Raw genomic sequence first — 515 nt, 5'->3', positions numbered from 1 at the left:
GGAGTAGATTTTGCGGGGCCGATTTATTTAAAGGGCGGACAAAAGGCGTGGATATGTCTTTTTACGTGCGCTGTTTATAGGGCAGTTCACTTAGAATTGGTTAGTTCATTGAATGTCGCCACATTTTTAATGGCTTTGCAAAGGCATATATCTAGACGAGATAGACCGAGCGTCATTTACAGCGATAATGGTACCAATTTTGTTGGTTTAAATAATCAATTAAAAACATTAGATTATGAGAAGATCGCGAAGACAGTCGCAATACAACAGATAGAGTGGAAATTTAATCCACCATCAGCTCCTTGGTGGGGAGGATTTTGGGAACGTCTCATTGGTGTGCTTAAAAGATTGTTGAGACGCACACTTAAGAAAACGTGCCTTAGTTTCGAGGAAATGATGACGACGTTAATAGATTGCGAGGCTGTCATAAACTCGCGACCGATAACTTTCCTGTCAGATAGTCAGGAAGAGATAATGCCTTTGACTCCGTCAATGTTTTTACATGAAGTGAGAGA

The sequence above is a fragment of the Ceratina calcarata genome, unplaced genomic scaffold (genome assembly GCF_001652005.2).
Source record: "Ceratina calcarata isolate Rehan_Ccalc_2016 unplaced genomic scaffold, ASM165200v1 scaffold883, whole genome shotgun sequence".
Lineage (NCBI taxonomy): Eukaryota > Metazoa > Arthropoda > Insecta > Hymenoptera > Apidae > Ceratina > Ceratina calcarata.
The sequence above is the reverse complement of the archived record's forward strand: the minus strand, read 5'-3'. Positions refer to the sequence as shown.